The sequence below is a fragment of the Drosophila mojavensis genome, unplaced genomic scaffold, assembly GCF_018153725.1.
Source record: "Drosophila mojavensis isolate 15081-1352.22 unplaced genomic scaffold, ASM1815372v1 contig_299, whole genome shotgun sequence".
Classification (NCBI taxonomy): domain Eukaryota; kingdom Metazoa; phylum Arthropoda; class Insecta; order Diptera; family Drosophilidae; genus Drosophila; species Drosophila mojavensis.
Genome location: NW_025318846.1, coordinates 45046 through 52526, shown reverse-complemented (window position 1 = coordinate 52526; position 7481 = coordinate 45046). Strand labels below are relative to the sequence as shown.

Genomic DNA, 7481 nt, shown 5'->3' with positions numbered 1-7481 from the left:
TCAGACCTGAGTGCCACACTCTGTCAAATGCTTCTTTTATGTCCAAGTAAACAGCAGAGCAATACTTATGTTCTTCATATGATTTCAGAATGAACTGCGTGACTCGCCCAAGCTGTTGCTCAGCTGAGTGGGCCTTGCGAAAGCCAAATTGGTGGCTGGGTATAGCATTGGTAAGTGCGTCTTGCTCAAGCATACGGCTCAGAATTAAGAACTCTAATATTTTAGATAAGCCAGACAAGAGACTTATTGGCCTGTATGATGATACATGCTGCGTGGGCTTGCCGGGCTTGTGTATCATCTTGACCAGTGCTAACTTCCAGCTGGTAGGAAAATGGCCCATTCGAAGTGAGTTGTTGCATATTAAAACAAGGTATAGTATTGCCCTCATTGGCAGCGCTTTGATAGTGTGATTGTCGATATTATCTAAACCAGCTGCTTTCTTCTTCTCCAGCGTGCTAATATGATTAATGACCTCTGTCACTGTGACTGGCCGAAAAGAGACCAAGGCAGACGCTGGTGACTGACTAATTTGCGCCTCAATTTCGGCCAAGTCGCCAGGTGATGCAGAGATGAGAGGCTTGAAGCGTTGCTCAAGGCTATCAGCAAAGACTTCAGCTTTCTCCGCCGTTGTTTTGCACCATACATTATTGGCGTTAGAGCCATTGCCATCGCTGGACTTTAATAGTGGCAGATTTGGAGCCGGCTGTCGCTTGATTTCGTTGGTAAGTCGCCAGAGCTTTTGCATACTGTATCTATCTGTGGGGTCGATAGAGCTGAATAATTCTTCTTCATATTTTTGCTTTGCAGATTTTATATCTTTGCTGATGCGATTTGACAGCCTATTGCAGATCTGCTTTGCCAGGGGATTTCGGCTTTGTAGAAGATAGCGTTTGATTTGCTTCTTGGCCTCAATCAACTGGAGAGTCTGGCTTTTGACTCGAAACCTAGATCTGGTTATCTTGCGTGGACACTGCGCATTGGCAAAGTTTGCAGCATCTTGGACGTTTTTGACAAGAATATCAACAGCATCATCAACATCATTTTTTTTTTTTTTTCTGTTCGTATGTCTACAAAGAACACACATTAGTGATCTCCGCCTCTTCCCATTCTCGTACATGAACAGCTGACCAGCAGCTGCATGATGAGGGGAAGAGTACGGGGATACTCTTTATTTATTTAATACTTCACAATAGCATTTTTTTATAAATATAAATAGCGCCTATGATATAATTAAAATCTAAAAAGGACTATATTTGTCGAAACTTTTCATTAAATGATTAAATTTAAATGGCCATAAGTGCATAAAAATAACAGTGCAGCTTAATGTTACAAAATACTAATAAAAAGAGCAAATTAAAGATAATTCAAAATAACAATAAAGTGCTTGAGTAACTAATAAACGACTAAATAGATAAGTAATATATAAGTTTAACAATAGTAATAGATGGCATTAATTAATATAATTCAGTTTTTTCATTAAAAAGCATCTACAAGATGCACAGAGAAAATAGCCCAAAGTGGCCAATTGGAATAATAGAGAAAAGTCGAGACAAAGTCTGGTCATTTTCTCCAACATGGGCTTAAGCTAAATTTAACTTAAATTACAAAATGTTTATGATAATTAATATAGATAATTAAATAAAAATAGTTTAACAATTCATTTTGGCAGTTTTGATTTCATTAATATTCATTCGATATATCGCAAGAGTAACTGAGTAAGTGACGATGCACCCCTGGCATTGTGCCTATCGGAGTGCATAATCAAAACAAAAACAAAAAACAGCTGATTGGGAATTGCATTACATGCAAATTTTATGCTGCCAATTGGTAAGTGTAAAAATTAATAGATAAATAAGTGAAATTAATGATATTAATAATTAATATTAATTAATTACTGTCTTTTCATATATATAGCTGCTATTATACGAAATGCAGAGGAGCGCAGATATTGAAGATAGCGAAATTGCATTAACTGCAAGCTGACTAGCAGGTAAGTGAGTTTTGCAAAAGTGAATAAAAGTTAACAATTATGGATTATAAAAGTGAAGTTAATGATATTAATAATTAATACTAATTAATTATTATCTTTTTATGTATACAGCTGCTGCCATATAAAGTGCAGAGGGGCGCTCTGTTCGTATGTTACAAGAGAACACACATTGATGATCTCCGCTTCTTCGCATCTCATACATGATCAGCTGACCAGCAGCTGAATGGCGAGGGGAAGATAGTACGGAGATACTTTTTATTCAATTAATACTTCACAATAGCATTTCTTATGAATATAAATAGCGCCTATGAGATAATTAAAATCTAAAAAGGGACTATATTTATCGAAACTTATCATTAAATGATTAAATTTAAATGGCCATAAGTGCACAAAAATAACAGTGCAGCTTAATTTTACAAAATACTTATAATAGAGCAATTTAAAGATAATAGAAATTAACAATAAAGTGCTTGGGTAACTGATTAACGACTAAATAGATAAGTAAGGTTTAAGTTTAACAATAGTAATAGATAGCATTAATTAATATAATTCAATTATTTCATTAATAAGCATCTACAAGATGCACAGAGAAAAGTAGCCCAAAGTGGCCAATTGGAATAAAAGAGAAAAGTCGAGACAAAGTCTGGTCATTTTCTCAAGTATGGGCTTGAGCTAAAATTAGCTTAAATTACAAAAAGTTAAGACAGCTGATTGGAAATTGCATTAAATGCAAATTTTATGACTGATCCCTATGTGATCTAAATAGGACCCTATAGGCAGCAAGTGGTGATGGTGGTGGTAGTGGCAGCGGCATTGGCGCAATACCCTCGAAGACAGGTAGTCGTTGCGGCTGTTGGGCTGCTGCTTGTGCAGCTTCGTTGTGTTGCTGAGCCTCCCGTCGGCGAAGGAATCGCTCCCTACTTTCAGCTATTTCATCGGCCTCCCGTTGTAGTAGTCGCTGGGTGCGTAGAGCAATGTCATTGGCCAAATGCGTGTTTACGAGACTCGTGTATCTTGCCAATGTTATCCGCTGTGGGATGAACGGGTCATAGGCAATGTTTTTGGCCAAGTTGTTGGTATGGACCCGGAGTCGATCATAGTATTTGGCGCAGAGATTGTTGAATATATCATCCGCAGACAGGACTTGCAACTCAGCTCTGATGCGCGTGTTCGAAACAAAGTACTGAGCACCAGAAATGGCTCTCAGAGCTTTGTTGTGTACGACTCGTAATGCGGCTGAATTGCGCCTCAGATATCAGAGCTCCCCATACAGGCAGCGAGTATTGCCAAAGTGGAGCAACTAGCTGTTTGTAAATAATGACTTTTGTTCTCAGCGTCAATTTGCTATCTTTGTTAATGAGCCAATCTATCTTTTTAAGCCTAGCCCTGACCCTAGTAACGACCGTAGTGACATGTTGTGAGAAGCGCAGTTTCGTATCTAGAGTAACACCCAAATATGAATGAGAAGTGCCATTTTCGATAGTTTCGTTGCCAATGCGAATAGCCTGATATGGCGCTATAACTCCAAGCGTATGCATGATATGCATAGTCTTGTTTGCATTAATTGTAATGCACCACTTGCTCGCCCATTCAGCCAAACTATCCATATACGCCTGCTGCTGACTGAGCGCGACTGCTTGTCGAGAGTCAGCCGAAAGAACGATGACGTCGTCAGCATAAGTGGCAATCAATATCCCACGTAGGCGAGTTGGCCTTGGTATGTCGCTGGTGTATATATTATACAAGATAGGCCCGAGCAAGCTACCTTGAGGCACACCAGCGTGAATTTGCTTAATACCTGAGCGACAGCCACCGTGACACTCAACAATAAACGTCCGATCAACTAAATAGCAGCAGAGGATGCGGTAGAGAGCATCCGGCAATAGCATCTTGAGCTTATATTTCAAGCCTGTATGCCACACTCGATCAAAGGCTTCCTTGATATCCATATAGACAGCAGAGCAGTATTTGCGGTCATCAAACGCTTTAATAATAAATTGAGTAACGCGACCCAATTGCTGCTCAGCTGAATGCGCCTTGCGGAATCCAAATTGATGATTTGGAATCGCATTTACAAGAGTATCTTGCTCCAGCATACGGCTCAAAATCAGATACTCAAGTATCTTAGAGAGGCCAGACAGCAGACTTATTGGCCTGTATGATGCAACATGGTGCGTAGGCTTGCCAGGCTTATGCACCATCTTCACCACAGCTAGCTTCCAGCTCGAGGGGAAATGACTCAGTCGTAGTGAGTTGTTGCAAATGAGCACAAGATACAACACGGCCTTCAATGGCAGCGCTTTAATAGTGTGATTATCAATTTGATCCAATCCAGCAGCTTTTGTTCTCTAGCGTGCTGATGTGACTGATGACTTCAGCCGCAGTGACTGGCCGAAATGAGACTGAAGCAGTCAAAGATGGCTGGCTAACTTGAGCCTCGATTTCAGCCAGAACACTGGGTGGCGTAGTCACGATTGGTTGAAAACGCTGCTCGAGACTTGCAGCAAATGTTTCGGCCTTCTCGGCAGTTGTCTTGCACCAGACATTTTGAGCATTGGAGCCATTGTCACTAGAGGACTTCAACAGCGGTAGATTTGGAGCAGGCTGTCGCTTGATCTCGTTGGTCAGTCGCCAGAGCTTCTGCATACTATATCTATCAGTTGGATCGATAGATCTAAATAGCTCTTCCTCATACTTCTGCCTAGCATATATGAGCTCTTTGCGTATGCGATTCGACAGCCTGTTGCAGAGCATCTTGAGCATCGGGTTGCGATTACGGGTGAGATAGCGCTTGACTTGCTTATGGGCGTCGATGAGTTGCAGAGTCTGTCTATCTACGCGAAATCTAGTCCTTGTTATTTTGCGTGGGTGCTGTGCATTCGCATAGTTTGCAGCATCTTCAATGTTTCGGACAAAAGTATTGACCGCATCATCAATATCGTCTGCACTGTTGATCTCAGTGTTGAGCAAAATTTTGTCATTTAGATAGCTCTGAAATTTGTTGATGTTAGCATTCAAATCTAGCAAGTGGCCTTTTGCTCTGCTGGTGACAGGCTTCTCAACCAGCTGGACTTGCAACGGGAGATGATCAGAGCTAAGCTCGAAAGAGTCAGTGATGGCCAGCAAATCTCGCCTGATGCCTTTAAATAGCGCAAAGTCAATGGCAGACGGAGTTTGGCGTGAATTAAACGGAAAATGGGTGGGCGACCCAGTTGCCAGAATGTTGCAATTCACTTGTAGAATACTATTGACTAGCGTTCGGCCACGGAGACAAGATCTGGCGTTGCCCCACCACTGACTTTTCGCATTCCAGTCACCACCGACTATAAAAGTGTCACCCAGAGAAGATAGCAGGTTGTTGAAATCTTGCCCAGACCAGATGACTTGCGGCGGGCAGTAGATTGAGACAATATTGATATGACGGCCATTTTGCAGGCTGACTGAAACTTCGACAGATTGATGCGAGTCGTAAGATGTAAAGCGCATAGCATAATGGCATATATGTTGTTTAATTAAAAAGGCTGCACCTCCTCTGCGCCTGTTTGAGGGGTGATTTGCTAAATAAACAATATAACCATTAATATCAATGCTATCGCTATCAGTCAGATGCGTTTCAGACAGTAGCATTATATCTATATCGTGCTTGACGAGATATAGGTTGAGCTCATTAAGCTTTTTCTTGACACCGGCAGCATTCCAAAAAGATATCTTGATGTTGTTGACACGTTGAGTTACAGCATGCTGCAGTGCAGCGCTGCGTCTACTGGCATTTGGAGAAGTGGATACATTACTAGACATTTGAAGGCTCATTGGGACCAACTCTGGCCATCAAGAAGGCAAAGACAGTGGTCTTTTTTTTTTTTTTTTTTTTTGATTTGAATAGTTTTTTTTTTTTTTTTTTTTTTTTTTGATTTGAATAGTCAGGTCCGCATGAGGCTGACTGACTGACTATATTTATTTTTTTTTTAAAGTTTGTGCACATCTGTACACTATGGGGGTTTGCTAGCGTCTAATGTTAGCCGCAGCTCGCCTTCTTTATTTGCTTCATTACTATTTGAGCAACATATGCAAATGTTATAGACTTAAGACTAGGTGGCAACATTGTCTATTATCTTAATGTTATTTGATTAATAGGGCAGGGTGGCAACCTTGCCTGTTAACAGAGTTATTTCATAAGAATATGACAACTTTCTTCTTTGTTTACAAAACAATGAATGGGAAAATATGATGATATAAATGATATAAAATATGATGATATGAATTAATGAAGAGTGGTTTCCAATGATGATAACTTTGATGATTTGGAGTTTCAAGTCCGGGCTGGGGGTGTGATTGTGTTAAAGATGGCTGATGAGTACATATGTGGATGATAGACGAAGTTGTGGTGGCAAGTAACCAGGTTGGCAGTAGAGTTATGCAGTGTTAATTGATGTGTGAAGTGTGTGCTGATTAAAGCGTGTTGAAGATGAGGTGTATATATAGGAGATAGCTGAGTTGTAGTATGACATAAAATCCATGGATCGAGCGAGTGATAGCTTGATGAGGATGTACTTGCTGCAACAGGCATAGAGCAACACATTAATGCGGCAGTACATTTTAGCCAGAAGGTGCACTGACTAGCTGTGTAGGCAGGGATGCTGGCACACAATAAATTGTGGTTGCATATGCCTGAGCACAGTCAGGACAATCTAGCCCAAATGCAAGCCACTCAATCCAGTTGTAGGAGATGCATGAGATGCATCTGTGTAGATAGCGGTGTCTGAGTTGGTGGTGAAGTTGGTGTAGTAGCTGTTATGTGTGTGTGTTGCTTGCGACGTATTGATGTTGCGAAAAACACACTACAGCCTGCGAGATGCGTGTGTGAGTGATGATTGAGTTGTAGTCGGCAAGTCCAAGAACAGTGAAGCAGTTGGTGTTAACAGAAGGTGATGTCTATGTTCTATTATGCGTTTTTCAGCTGGCTATTGGGCAGAGATTACAAACAGCAACGCGCGCCCACAAGAAGGTACCCGGAGGGCTGTATGGACAGAGATGCTGGTACCCAATAGATTGGGGTAGCATATGACCCAGCACAGCCAGGACAATCCAGTTCGCGCGCGCCTATTCACTCAAACCCTAGTTGATCACGAAGTGCTGCTGCGACCAGAGAAGTTGATGTCTAGCCGTTTGTGGGAAGGAGAAGTGTCCAACGATGGCAAGTACTGTGCATGTGTGCTGAATTAGGTATGTTGCTGCGAAGAACGGGGCACAGCTGGTGATGCGCCGCAAAGCAGTAGCGAACACAACCATCGGGCACGCGCACAGGTAGGCTGTTTATAAAGGTTGTTGTTCCGCAGTCAAGTGCGGCAGGAGGTGTGGTGAGCTCTTACATGGTCATCCGCAGGTATGTATTTCTACCAGGTAAGGCTGTGTTTTTTTTTTAAGTTTGTGCACATCTGTACACTATGGGGGCTTGCTAGCGTCTAATGTTAGCCGCAGCTCGCCTTCTTTA

The 7481-nt window shown here is 41.6% G+C and overlaps 1 long non-coding RNA gene across 1 annotated transcript; it reads left to right on the top strand.

The window, feature by feature from the left end:
- The first annotated feature begins 1322 nt into the window (after positions 1-1322).
- LOC26527389 lies at positions 1323-2130 on the top strand. The gene is made up of 3 exons (XR_006357040.1): positions 1323-1827; positions 1915-1990; positions 2102-2130. It is a non-coding gene; the product is annotated as an uncharacterized LOC26527389 (long non-coding RNA).
- The last annotated feature ends 5351 nt before the right edge of the window (positions 2131-7481 follow it).